The sequence below is a fragment of the Pelophylax lessonae genome (genome assembly GCF_965119305.1).
Source record: "Pelophylax lessonae genome assembly, contig: HAP1_SCAFFOLD_267, whole genome shotgun sequence".
NCBI classification, from domain to species: Eukaryota; Metazoa; Chordata; class Amphibia; order Anura; family Ranidae; genus Pelophylax; species Pelophylax lessonae.
Genome location: NW_028120073.1, coordinates 167836 through 180542, shown reverse-complemented (window position 1 = coordinate 180542; position 12707 = coordinate 167836). Strand labels below are relative to the sequence as shown.

The following is a 12707-nucleotide window of genomic DNA, read 5'->3' as shown; positions in this document are numbered from 1 at the left end:
CGGTTTTATCCGTATCCTAAATGGTTCCATCCGGGATCAGGAGATCGGTTTTATCCGTATCCTAAATGGTTCCATCCGGGATCAGGAGATCGGTTTTATCCGTATCCTAAATGGTTCCATCCGGGATCAGGAGATCGGTTTTATCCGTATCCTAAATGGTTCCATCCGGGATCAGGAGATCGGTTTTATCCGTATCCTAAATGGTTCCATCCGGGATCAAGAGATCGGTTTTATCCGTATCCTAAATGGTTCCATCCGGGATCAGGAGACCGGTTTTATCCGTATCCTAAATGGTTCCATCCGGGATCAGGAGATCGGTTTTATCCGTATCCTAAATGGTTCCATCCGGGATCAGGAGATCGGTTTTATCCGTATCCTAAATGGTTCCATCCGGGATCAGGAGACCGGTTTTATCCGTATCCTAAATGGTTCCATCCGGGATCAGGAGATCGGTTTTATCCGTATCCTAAATGGTTCCATCTGGGATCAGGAGATCGGTTTTATCCGTATCCTAAATGGTTCCATCCGGGATCAGGAGATCGGTTTTATCCGTATCCTAAATGGTTCCTCCCGGGATCAGGAGATCGGTTTTATCCGTATCCTAAATGGTTCCATCCGGGATCAGGAGATCGGTTTTATCCGTATCCTAAATGGTTCCATCCGGGATCAGGAGATCGGTTTTATCCGTATCCTAAATGGTTCCTCCCGGGATCAAGAGATCGGTTTTATCCGTATCCTAAATGGTTCCATCCGGGATCAGGAGATCGGTTTTATCCGTATCCTAAATGGTTCCATCCGGGATCAGGAGATCGGTTTTATCCGTATCCTAAATGGTTCCATCCGGGATCAGGAGATCGGTTTTATCCGTATCCTAAATGGTTCCATCCGGGATCAGGAGATCGGTTTTATCCGTATCCTAAATGGTTCCATCTGGGATCAGGAGATCGGTTTTATCCGTATCCTAAATGGTTCCATCTGGGATCAGGAGATCGGTTTTATCCGTATCCTAAATGGTTCCTCCCGGGATCAGGAGATCGGTTTTATCCGTATCCTAAATGGTTCCTCCCGGGATCAGGAGATCGGTTTTATCCGTATCCTGAATGGTTCCATCCGGGATCAAGAGATCGGTTTTATCCATATCCTAAATGGTTCCATCCGGGATCAGGAGATCGGTTTTATCCATATCCTAAATGGTTCCATCCGGGATCAGGAGATCGGTTTTATCCGTATCCTAAATGGTTCCATCCGGGATCAGGAGATCGGTTTTATCCGTATCCTAAATGGTTCCATCCGGGATCAGGAGATCGGTTTTATCCGTATCCTAAATGGTTCCATCTGGGATCAGGAGATCGGTTTTATCCGTATCCTAAATGGTTCCATCCGGGATCAGGAGATCGGTTTTATCCGTATCCTAAATGGTTCCATCCGGGATCAGGAGATCGGTTTTATCCGTATCCTAAATGGTTCCATCCGGGATCAGGAGATCGGTTTTATCCGTATCCTAAATGGTTCCATCCGGGATCAGGAGATCGGTTTTATCCGTATCCTAAATGGTTCCTCCCGGGATCAGGAGATCGGTTTTATCCGTATCCTAAATGGTTCCTCCCGGGATCAGGAGATCGGTTTTATCCGTATCCTAAATGGTTCCATCCGGGATCAGGAGATCGGTTTTATCCGTATCCTAAATGGTTCCTCCCGGGATCAGGAGATCGGTTTTATCCGTATCCTAAATGGTTCCTCCCGGGATCAAGAGATCGGTTTTATCCGTATCCTAAATGGTTCCATCCGGGATCAGGAGATCGGTTTTATCCGTATCCTAAATGGTTCCATCTGGGATCAGGAGATCGGTTTTATCCGTATCCTAAATGGTTCCATCCGGGATCAGGAGATCGGTTTTATCCATATCCTAAATGGTTCCATCCGGGATCAGGAGATCGGTTTTATCCGTATCCTAAATGGTTCCTCCCGGGATCAGGAGATCGGTTTTATCCGTATCCTAAATGGTTCCATCCGGGATCAGGAGATCGGTTTTATCCGTATCCTAAATGGTTCCATCCGGGATCAGGAGATCGGTTTTATCCGTATCCTAAATGGTTCCTCCCGGGATCAAGAGATCGGTTTTATCCGTATCCTAAATGGTTCCATCCGGGATCAGGAGATCGGTTTTATCCGTATCCTAAATGGTTCCATCCGGGATCAGGAGATCGGTTTTATCCGTATCCTAAATGGTTCCATCCGGGATCAGGAGATCGGTTTTATCCGTATCCTAAATGGTTCCATCCGGGATCAGGAGATCGGTTTTATCCGTATCCTAAATGGTTCCATCTGGGATCAGGAGATCGGTTTTATCCGTATCCTAAATGGTTCCATCCGGGATCAAGAGATCGGTTTTATCCATATCCTAAATGGTTCCTCCCGGGATCAGGAGACCGGTTTTATCCGTATCCTAAATGGTTCCATCCGGGATCAGGAGATCGGTTTTATCCGTATCCTAAATGGTTCCATCCGGGATCAGGAGATCGGTTTTATCCGTATCCTAAATGGTTCCATCCGGGATCAAGAGATCGGTTTTATCCGTATCCTAAATGGTTCCATCCGGGATCAGGAGACCGGTTTTATCCGTATCCTAAATGGTTCCATCCGGGATCAGGAGATCGGTTTTATCCGTATCCTAAATGGTTCCATCCGGGATCAAGAGATCGGTTTTATCCGTATCCTAAATGGTTCCTCCCGGGATCAGGAGATCGGTTTTATCCGTATCCTAAATGGTTCCTCCCGGGATCAGGAGATCGGTTTTATCCGTATCCTGAATGGTTCCATCCGGGATCAAGAGATCGGTTTTATCCATATCCTAAATGGTTCCATCCGGGATCAGGAGATCGGTTTTATCCATATCCTAAATGGTTCCATCCGGGATCAGGAGATCGGTTTTATCCGTATCCTAAATGGTTCCATCCGGGATCAGGAGATCGGTTTTATCCGTATCCTAAATGGTTCCATCCGGGATCAGGAGATCGGTTTTATCCGTATCCTAAATGGTTCCTCCCGGGATCAGGAGATCGGTTTTATCCGTATCCTAAATGGTTCCTCCCGGGATCAGGAGATCGGTTTTATCCGTATCCTAAATGGTTCCTCCCGGGATCAGGAGATCGGTTTTATCCGTATCCTAAATGGTTCCATCCGGGATCAGGAGATCGGTTTTATCCATATCCTAAATGGTTCCATCCGGGATCAGGAGATCGGTTTTATCCGTATCCTAAATGGTTCCTCCCGGGATCAGGAGATCGGTTTTATCCGTATCCTAAATGGTTCCATCCGGGATCAGGAGATCGGTTTTATCCGTATCCTAAATGGTTCCATCCGGGATCAGGAGATCGGTTTTATCCGTATCCTAAATGGTTCCTCCCGGGATCAAGAGATCGGTTTTATCCGTATCCTAAATGGTTCCATCCGGGATCAGGAGATCGGTTTTATCCGTATCCTAAATGGTTCCATCCGGGATCAGGAGATCGGTTTTATCCGTATCCTAAATGGTTCCATCCGGGATCAGGAGATCGGTTTTATCCGTATCCTAAATGGTTCCATCCGGGATCAGGAGATCGGTTTTATCCGTATCCTAAATGGTTCCATCTGGGATCAGGAGATCGGTTTTATCCGTATCCTAAATGGTTCCATCTGGGATCAGGAGATCGGTTTTATCCGTATCCTAAATGGTTCCTCCCGGGATCAGGAGATCGGTTTTATCCGTATCCTAAATGGTTCCTCCCGGGATCAGGAGATCGGTTTTATCCGTATCCTGAATGGTTCCATCCGGGATCAAGAGATCGGTTTTATCCATATCCTAAATGGTTCCATCCGGGATCAGGAGATCGGTTTTATCCATATCCTAAATGGTTCCATCCGGGATCAGGAGATCGGTTTTATCCGTATCCTAAATGGTTCCATCCGGGATCAGGAGATCGGTTTTATCCGTATCCTAAATGGTTCCATCCGGGATCAGGAGATCGGTTTTATCCGTATCCTAAATGGTTCCATCTGGGATCAGGAGATCGGTTTTATCCGTATCCTAAATGGTTCCATCCGGGATCAGGAGATCGGTTTTATCCGTATCCTAAATGGTTCCATCCGGGATCAGGAGATCGGTTTTATCCGTATCCTAAATGGTTCCATCCGGGATCAGGAGATCGGTTTTATCCGTATCCTAAATGGTTCCATCCAGGATCAGGAGATCGGTTTTATCCGTATCCTAAATGGTTCCTCCCGGGATCAGGAGATCGGTTTTATCCGTATCCTAAATGGTTCCTCCCGGGATCAGGAGATCGGTTTTATCCGTATCCTAAATGGTTCCATCCGGGATCAGGAGATCGGTTTTATCCGTATCCTAAATGGTTCCTCCCGGGATCAGGAGATCGGTTTTATCCGTATCCTAAATGGTTCCTCCCGGGATCAAGAGATCGGTTTTATCCGTATCCTAAATGGTTCCATCCGGGATCAGGAGATCGGTTTTATCCGTATCCTAAATGGTTCCATCTGGGATCAGGAGATCGGTTTTATCCGTATCCTAAATGGTTCCATCCGGGATCAGGAGATCGGTTTTATCCATATCCTAAATGGTTCCATCCGGGATCAGGAGATCGGTTTTATCCGTATCCTAAATGGTTCCTCCCGGGATCAGGAGATCGGTTTTATCCGTATCCTAAATGGTTCCATCCGGGATCAGGAGATCGGTTTTATCCGTATCCTAAATGGTTCCATCCGGGATCAGGAGATCGGTTTTATCCGTATCCTAAATGGTTCCTCCCGGGATCAAGAGATCGGTTTTATCCGTATCCTAAATGGTTCCATCCGGGATCAGGAGATCGGTTTTATCCGTATCCTAAATGGTTCCATCCGGGATCAGGAGATCGGTTTTATCCGTATCCTAAATGGTTCCATCCGGGATCAGGAGATCGGTTTTATCCGTATCCTAAATGGTTCCATCCGGGATCAGGAGATCGGTTTTATCCGTATCCTAAATGGTTCCATCTGGGATCAGGAGATCGGTTTTATCCGTATCCTAAATGGTTCCATCTGGGATCAGGAGATCGGTTTTATCCGTATCCTAAATGGTTCCTCCCGGGATCAGGAGATCGGTTTTATCCGTATCCTAAATGGTTCCTCCCGGGATCAGGAGATCGGTTTTATCCGTATCCTGAATGGTTCCATCCGGGATCAAGAGATCGGTTTTATCCATATCCTAAATGGTTCCATCCGGGATCAGGAGATCGGTTTTATCCATATCCTAAATGGTTCCATCCGGGATCAGGAGATCGGTTTTATCCGTATCCTAAATGGTTCCATCCGGGATCAGGAGATCGGTTTTATCCGTATCCTAAATGGTTCCATCCGGGATCAGGAGATCGGTTTTATCCGTATCCTAAATGGTTCCATCTGGGATCAGGAGATCGGTTTTATCCGTATCCTAAATGGTTCCATCCGGGATCAGGAGATCGGTTTTATCCGTATCCTAAATGGTTCCATCCGGGATCAGGAGATCGGTTTTATCCGTATCCTAAATGGTTCCATCCGGGATCAGGAGATCGGTTTTATCCGTATCCTAAATGGTTCCATCCGGGATCAGGAGATCGGTTTTATCCGTATCCTAAATGGTTCCTCCCGGGATCAGGAGATCGGTTTTATCCGTATCCTAAATGGTTCCTCCCGGGATCAGGAGATCGGTTTTATCCGTATCCTAAATGGTTCCATCCGGGATCAGGAGATCGGTTTTATCCGTATCCTAAATGGTTCCTCCCGGGATCAGGAGATCGGTTTTATCCGTATCCTAAATGGTTCCTCCCGGGATCAAGAGATCGGTTTTATCCGTATCCTAAATGGTTCCATCCGGGATCAGGAGATCGGTTTTATCCGTATCCTAAATGGTTCCATCTGGGATCAGGAGATCGGTTTTATCCGTATCCTAAATGGTTCCATCCGGGATCAGGAGATCGGTTTTATCCATATCCTAAATGGTTCCATCCGGGATCAGGAGATCGGTTTTATCCGTATCCTAAATGGTTCCTCCCGGGATCAGGAGATCGGTTTTATCCGTATCCTAAATGGTTCCATCCGGGATCAGGAGATCGGTTTTATCCGTATCCTAAATGGTTCCATCCGGGATCAGGAGATCGGTTTTATCCGTATCCTAAATGGTTCCTCCCGGGATCAAGAGATCGGTTTTATCCGTATCCTAAATGGTTCCATCCGGGATCAGGAGATCGGTTTTATCCGTATCCTAAATGGTTCCATCCGGGATCAGGAGATCGGTTTTATCCGTATCCTAAATGGTTCCATCCGGGATCAGGAGATCGGTTTTATCCGTATCCTAAATGGTTCCATCCGGGATCAGGAGATCGGTTTTATCCGTATCCTAAATGGTTCCATCTGGGATCAGGAGATCGGTTTTATCCGTATCCTAAATGGTTCCATCCGGGATCAAGAGATCGGTTTTATCCATATCCTAAATGGTTCCTCCCGGGATCAGGAGACCGGTTTTATCCGTATCCTAAATGGTTCCATCCGGGATCAGGAGATCGGTTTTATCCGTATCCTAAATGGTTCCATCCGGGATCAGGAGATCGGTTTTATCCGTATCCTAAATGGTTCCATCCGGGATCAAGAGATCGGTTTTATCCGTATCCTAAATGGTTCCATCCGGGATCAGGAGACCGGTTTTATCCGTATCCTAAATGGTTCCATCCGGGATCAGGAGATCGGTTTTATCCGTATCCTAAATGGTTCCATCCGGGATCAAGAGATCGGTTTTATCCGTATCCTAAATGGTTCCTCCCGGGATCAAGAGATCGGTTTTATCCGTATCCTAAATGGTTCCTCCCGGGATCAGGAGATCGGTTTTATCCGTATCCTAAATGGTTCCTCCCGGGATCAGGAGATCGGTTTTATCCGTATCCTGAATGGTTCCATCCGGGATCAAGAGATCGGTTTTATCCATATCCTAAATGGTTCCATCCGGGATCAGGAGATCGGTTTTATCCGTATCCTAAATGGTTCCATCCGGGATCAGGAGATCGGTTTTATCCGTATCCTAAATGGTTCCTCCCGGGATCAGGAGATCGGTTTTATCCGTATCCTAAATGGTTCCTCCCGGGATCAGGAGATCGGTTTTATCCGTATCCTAAATGGTTCCATCCGGGATCAGGAGATCGGTTTTATCCATATCCTAAATGGTTCCATCCGGGATCAGGAGATCGGTTTTATCCGTATCCTAAATGGTTCCTCCCGGGATCAGGAGATCGGTTTTATCCGTATCCTAAATGGTTCCATCCGGGATCAGGAGATCGGTTTTATCCGTATCCTAAATGGTTCCATCCGGGATCAGGAGATCGGTTTTATCCGTATCCTAAATGGTTCCTCCCGGGATCAAGAGATCGGTTTTATCCGTATCCTAAATGGTTCCATCCGGGATCAGGAGATCGGTTTTATCCGTATCCTAAATGGTTCCATCCGGGATCAGGAGATCGGTTTTATCCGTATCCTAAATGGTTCCATCCGGGATCAGGAGATCGGTTTTATCCGTATCCTAAATGGTTCCATCCGGGATCAGGAGATCGGTTTTATCCGTATCCTAAATGGTTCCATCTGGGATCAGGAGATCGGTTTTATCCGTATCCTAAATGGTTCCATCTGGGATCAGGAGATCGGTTTTATCCGTATCCTAAATGGTTCCTCCCGGGATCAGGAGATCGGTTTTATCCGTATCCTAAATGGTTCCTCCCGGGATCAGGAGATCGGTTTTATCCGTATCCTGAATGGTTCCATCCGGGATCAAGAGATCGGTTTTATCCATATCCTAAATGGTTCCATCCGGGATCAGGAGATCGGTTTTATCCATATCCTAAATGGTTCCATCCGGGATCAGGAGATCGGTTTTATCCGTATCCTAAATGGTTCCATCCGGGATCAGGAGATCGGTTTTATCCCTATCCTAAATGGTTCCATCCGGGATCAGGAGATCGGTTTTATCCGTATCCTAAATGGTTCCATCTGGGATCAGGAGATCGGTTTTATCCGTATCCTAAATGGTTCCATCCGGGATCAGGAGATCGGTTTTATCCGTATCCTAAATGGTTCCATCCGGGATCAGGAGATCGGTTTTATCCGTATCCTAAATGGTTCCATCCGGGATCAGGAGATCGGTTTTATCCGTATCCTAAATGGTTCCATCCGGGATCAAGAGATCGGTTTTATCCGTATCCTAAATGGTTCCTCCCGGGATCAAGAGATCGGTTTTATCCGTATCCTAAATGGTTCCATCCGGGATCAGGAGATCGGTTTTATCCGTATCCTAAATGGTTCCATCTGGGATCAGGAGATCGGTTTTATCCGTATCCTAAATGGTTCCATCCGGGATCAGGAGATCGGTTTTATCCATATCCTAAATGGTTCCATCCGGGATCAGGAGATCGGTTTTATCCGTATCCTAAATGGTTCCATCCGGGATCAGGAGATCGGTTTTATCCGTATCCTAAATGGTTCCATCCGGGATCAGGAGATCGGTTTTATCCGTATCCTAAATGGTTCCTCCCGGGATCAAGAGATCGGTTTTATCCGTATCCTAAATGGTTCCATCCGGGATCAGGAGATCGGTTTTATCCGTATCCTAAATGGTTCCATCCGGGATCAGGAGATCGGTTTTATCCGTATCCTAAATGGTTCCATCCGGGATCAGGAGATCGGTTTTATCCGTATCCTAAATGGTTCCATCCGGGATCAGGAGATCGGTTTTATCCGTATCCTAAATGGTTCCATCCGGGATCAGGAGATCGGTTTTATCCGTATCCTAAATGGTTCCATCCGGGATCAGGAGATCAGTTTTATCCGTATCCTAAATGGTTCCTCCCGGGATCAAGAGATCGGTTTTATCCGTATCCTAAATGGTTCCATCCGGGATCAGGAGATCGGTTTTATCCGTATCCTAAATGGTTCCATCTGGGATCAGGAGATCGGTTTTATCCGTATCCTAAATGGTTCCATCCGGGATCAGGAGATCGGTTTTATCCATATCCTAAATGGTTCCATCCGGGATCAGGAGATCGGTTTTATCCGTATCCTAAATGGTTCCTCCCGGGATCAGGAGATCGGTTTTATCCGTATCCTAAATGGTTCCATCCGGGATCAGGAGATCGGTTTTATCCGTATCCTAAATGGTTCCATCCGGGATCAGGAGATCGGTTTTATCCGTATCCTAAATGGTTCCTCCCGGGATCAAGAGATCGGTTTTATCCGTATCCTAAATGGTTCCATCCGGGATCAGGAGATCGGTTTTATCCGTATCCTAAATGGTTCCATCCGGGATCAGGAGATCGGTTTTATCCGTATCCTAAATGGTTCCATCCGGGATCAGGAGATCGGTTTTATCCGTATCCTAAATGGTTCCATCCGGGATCAGGAGATCGGTTTTATCCGTATCCTAAATGGTTCCATCTGGGATCAGGAGATCGGTTTTATCCGTATCCTAAATGGTTCCATCCGGGATCAGGAGATCGGTTTTATCCGTATCCTAAATGGTTCCATCCGGGATCAGGAGATCAGTTTTATCCGTATCCTAAATGGTTCCTCCCGGGATCAAGAGATCGGTTTTATCCGTATCCTAAATGGTTCCATCCGGGATCAGGAGATCGGTTTTATCCGTATCCTAAATGGTTCCATCTGGGATCAGGAGATCGGTTTTATCCGTATCCTAAATGGTTCCATCCGGGATCAGGAGATCGGTTTTATCCGTATCCTAAATGGTTCCATCCGGGATCAGGAGATCGGTTTTATCCGTATCCTAAATGGTTCCTCCCGGGATCAAGAGATCGGTTTTATCCGTATCCTAAATGGTTCCATCCGGGATCAGGAGATCGGTTTTATCCGTATCCTAAATGGTTCCATCCGGGATCAGGAGATCGGTTTTATCCGTATCCTAAATGGTTCCATCCGGGATCAGGAGATCGGTTTTATCCGTATCCTAAATGGTTCCATCCGGGATCAGGAGATCGGTTCTATCCGTATCCTAAATGGTTCCATCCGGGATCAGGAGATCGGTTTTATCCGTATCCTAAATGGTTCCATCCGGGATCAGGAGATCGGTTTTATCCGTATCCTAAATGGTTCCATCCGGGATCAGGAGATCGGTTTTATCCGTATCCTAAATGGTTCCATCCGGGATCAGGAGATCGGTTTTATCCGTATCCTAAATGGTTCCATCCGGGATCAGGAGATCGGTTTTATCCGTATCCTAAATGGTTCCATCTGGGATCAGGAGATCGGTTTTATCCGTATCCTAAATGGTTCCATCCGGGATCAGGAGATCGGTTTTATCCGTATCCTAAATGGTTCCTCCCGGGATCAGGAGATCGGTTTTATCCGTATCCTAAATGGTTCCTCCCGGGATCAGGAGATCGGTTTTATCCGTATCCTGAATGGTTCCATCCGGGATCAAGAGATCGGTTTTATCCATATCCTAAATGGTTCCATCCGGGATCAGGAGATCGGTTTTATCCATATCCTAAATGGTTCCATCCGGGATCAGGAGATCGGTTTTATCCGTATCCTAAATGGTTCCATCCGGGATCAGGAGATCGGTTTTATCCGTATCCTAAATGGTTCCATCCGGGATCAGGAGATCGGTTTTATCCGTATCCTAAATGGTTCCATCTGGGATCAGGAGATCGGTTTTATCCGTATCCTAAATGGTTCCATCCGGGATCAGGAGATCGGTTTTATCCGTATCCTAAATGGTTCCATCCGGGATCAGGAGATCGGTTTTATCCGTATCCTAAATGGTTCCATCCGGGATCAGGAGATCGGTTTTATCCGTATCCTAAATGGTTCCATCCGGGATCAAGAGATCGGTTTTATCCGTATCCTAAATGGTTCCTCCCGGGATCAAGAGATCGGTTTTATCCGTATCCTAAATGGTTCCATCCGGGATCAGGAGATCGGTTTTATCCGTATCCTAAATGGTTCCATCTGGGATCAGGAGATCGGTTTTATCCGTATCCTAAATGGTTCCATCCGGGATCAGGAGATCGGTTTTATCCATATCCTAAATGGTTCCATCCGGGATCAGGAGATCGGTTTTATCCGTATCCTAAATGGTTCCATCCGGGATCAGGAGATCGGTTTTATCCGTATCCTAAATGGTTCCATCCGGGATCAGGAGATCGGTTTTATCCGTATCCTAAATGGTTCCTCCCGGGATCAAGAGATCGGTTTTATCCGTATCCTAAATGGTTCCATCCGGGATCAGGAGATCGGTTTTATCCGTATCCTAAATGGTTCCATCCGGGATCAGGAGATCGGTTTTATCCGTATCCTAAATGGTTCCATCCGGGATCAGGAGATCGGTTTTATCCGTATCCTAAATGGTTCCATCCGGGATCAGGAGATCGGTTTTATCCGTATCCTAAATGGTTCCATCCGGGATCAGGAGATCGGTTTTATCCGTATCCTAAATGGTTCCATCCGGGATCAGGAGATCAGTTTTATCCGTATCCTAAATGGTTCCTCCCGGGATCAAGAGATCGGTTTTATCCGTATCCTAAATGGTTCCATCCGGGATCAGGAGATCGGTTTTATCCGTATCCTAAATGGTTCCATCTGGGATCAGGAGATCGGTTTTATCCGTATCCTAAATGGTTCCATCCGGGATCAGGAGATCGGTTTTATCCATATCCTAAATGGTTCCATCCGGGATCAGGAGATCGGTTTTATCCGTATCCTAAATGGTTCCTCCCGGGATCAGGAGATCGGTTTTATCCGTATCCTAAATGGTTCCATCCGGGATCAGGAGATCGGTTTTATCCGTATCCTAAATGGTTCCATCCGGGATCAGGAGATCGGTTTTATCCGTATCCTAAATGGTTCCTCCCGGGATCAAGAGATCGGTTTTATCCGTATCCTAAATGGTTCCATCCGGGATCAGGAGATCGGTTTTATCCGTATCCTAAATGGTTCCATCCGGGATCAGGAGATCGGTTTTATCCGTATCCTAAATGGTTCCATCCGGGATCAGGAGATCGGTTTTATCCGTATCCTAAATGGTTCCATCCGGGATCAGGAGATCGGTTTTATCCGTATCCTAAATGGTTCCATCTGGGATCAGGAGATCGGTTTTATCCGTATCCTAAATGGTTCCATCTGGGATCAGGAGATCGGTTTTATCCGTATCCTAAATGGTTCCATCCGGGATCAGGAGATCGGTTTTATCCGTATCCTAAATGGTTCCATCCGGGATCAGGAGATCAGTTTTATCCGTATCCTAAATGGTTCCTCCCGGGATCAAGAGATCGGTTTTATCCGTATCCTAAATGGTTCCATCCGGGATCAGGAGATCGGTTTTATCCGTATCCTAAATGGTTCCATCTGGGATCAGGAGATCGGTTTTATCCGTATCCTAAATGGTTCCATCCGGGATCAGGAGATCGGTTTTATCCGTATCCTAAATGGTTCCATCCGGGATCAGGAGATCGGTTTTATCCGTATCCTAAATGGTTCCTCCCGGGATCAAGAGATCGGTTTTATCCGTATCCTAAATGGTTCCATCCGGGATCAGGAGATCGGTTTTATCCGTATCCTAAATGGTTCCATCCGGGATCAGGAGATCGGTTTTATCCGTATCCTAAATGGTTCCATCCGGGATCAGGAGATCGGTTTTATCCGTATCC

General features: G+C 46.5%; 1 protein-coding gene across 1 annotated transcript in view; it reads left to right on the top strand.

The window, feature by feature from the left end:
• TONSL (tonsoku like, DNA repair protein) overlaps positions 1-12707 on the top strand; it is a 130481-nt gene that overhangs the window by 37946 nt on the left and 79828 nt on the right. The window lies entirely within an intron of this gene.